The 2218-nt window shown below is 47.9% G+C and overlaps 1 pseudogene; it reads left to right on the top strand.

The window, feature by feature from the left end:
* Window positions 1-215: 215 nt before the first annotated feature.
* LOC105882887 (target of EGR1 protein 1 pseudogene) lies at window positions 216-1504 on the top strand (annotated as a pseudogene).
* Window positions 1505-2218: the final 714 nt, after the last annotated feature.

Consider the following 2218-nt stretch of genomic DNA (forward strand, 5'->3'; position numbering starts at 1 on the left):
TAATTGTTCAACCTAGATCAGAAGAAAGTTGCTGGAAAAATTTCTGCCAGATATGGACTGTGTTAAGGGACAAATGTGGAGAAGAGATAGGATGGTAATGGATACAACAGTGCCTTTCATGATAACTGAATAATAGTAAAAATAACAATTACAATAAGAATAATGATAGAAAGTCCCGAGTGCCCACAGGCGACTCAGGCAGGAGACGCGGCGTCATGGCCGCCGACAGTGACGATGGCAGCTTCGGCTCCAGCAGCTTCCGACGGTGGTGTCAGCAAAAGCACAAAATCTGGGGAAGAGCGAGTCCAGGTTCCTGTGGTGGATGTGCAAAGCAACAACTTCAAGGAGACGTGGCCTTCCCTCCTGCTGGCCATAAAGACAGCTAACTTCGTGGCTGTGGACACGGAGCTGAGTGAGCTTGGGGACAGGAAGAGTTTGCCAAACCAGTGCATCGACGAACGTTACAAGTCTGTGTGTCATGCTGCCAGGACCTGTTCTGTCCTCTCCCTGGGCCTTGCTTGCTTCAAGCAGCAGCTAGACAAGGGTGAACATTCCTACCTGGCTCAAGTGTTTAATCTCACCCTGCTGTGCATGGAGGAGAATGTCATAGAACCAAAGTCTGTGCAGTTCCTGGTACAGCATGGCTTCGACTTCAACCAGCAGTATGCCCAGGGCATCCCCTACCATAAGGGCAATGACAGGGGGATGAGAGCCAGAGCCTGTCAGTACGGACACTGTTCCTGGAGCTGATCGGGGCCCGCGGCCCCTAGTGCTACACAATGGCCTTACAGACTTGGTGTTCCTGTACCAGAACTTCTATGCACACCTCCCAGATAATCTGGGAACCTTCACCGCTGACCTGTGTGAGATGTTCCCAGGAGGCATCTATGACACCAAATATGCTGCTGAGTTTCATGCCCGCTTCGTAGCCTCCTACTTAGAATATGCCTTCCGGAAATGTGAGCAGGAAAATGACAAGCAGCGGGCAGCTGGCAACCCACACCTTACCGTGGAGTTCTGCAGCTATCCTTCTAGCTTGAGGGCCCATATTGACTACCGCTGCCATATGCCCCCTGGAACCCACCGCCCTCATTCCACCAGTGTCTGTGACAATCTCTCGGCTTATGGCTGGTGTCCCCTGGGACCATAGTGTCCTCAGTCCCATGATATTGACCTTATCATTGATACAGACGAAGCTGTGCTGGAGGACAAGCGGTGACAGCAACGGCGTAGGGAAAATCAGAGGAGGGCTTTGTTGAACCTGCCTGGGACACAGACCTCTGGGGGAGCTAAGGATGGTCCTCCAAGAAGCAGGTTATGTGATGGCCTAAGTGGGAATGAACCAGCGACCTCAGCCCTGCAGCTCTGGAAACTGGCTTCCCGAATGCCACAACAAGGTGTATCTGAGTGGCAAAGCTGTACCCCTCACAGTGGCCAAGAGCCAGTTCTCCTGTTCCTCCAAAGCCCACAACCAGAAGATGAAGCTGGCTTGGGGAAAAGCTGACGCAATTTCTACCTAGCACTTGGGGCCCAGGAAGAGCAGCTGAGGGTAAAACAGAGGTATTTGGGTCCCTCTAGCCTGTAAATGTCATACTCTACTACTGAGTTTGGGGGAGGGGGCGTGGTCCTGCATTGACCTGGACATTCTCCTTCACCCCAGAGGCTGAGGTACAAGGGCACATAAAGGTTGACCAGCACCTGTAATACCAACTTTATTTATTTTTAAATCTGAAAGTGCTTTGGGAAAGTTTAAAAAAAAATCAACAGAAACAAGTTATGAAAATAAAAAAAAAGAATAATGATAAAGACATGTATATTTCACTAACTAAAACTGAGTAAAGCAATACAAAAATGGTTTAAAAAAAAAAGGACTACCATTTCAGTAACAGCAGAAAACAGTTGTGAGCACAGTCTCTCCTTTAAGGGAGAAACAAACACTATGAGAAGATTATGGCATCCATACAGTTGAAAACGAAATGTGTTGAGGCTAGTGCCTTGTAGTTATTACCTATTCCAATATTAGCAATGCTCCACAATGCAAGCTTTCCTTCCTTCTCCGACACCAGCGTTCCTTCAAGCTCAGAATTGAGGAGTTTGCTTTCTTTACTTTTGTCTCCCAGTAGATCTCAGACACTTCATAATATCTACTGAAAGAAACAACTCCTCTTTCTGATCTTGCAAAAATCTACTTCTTCCTTTTAGAAAAACACACCTTGTG

The sequence above is a fragment of the Microcebus murinus genome, chromosome 6 (genome assembly GCF_040939455.1).
Source record: "Microcebus murinus isolate Inina chromosome 6, M.murinus_Inina_mat1.0, whole genome shotgun sequence".
Classification (NCBI taxonomy): Eukaryota; Metazoa; Chordata; class Mammalia; order Primates; family Cheirogaleidae; genus Microcebus; species Microcebus murinus.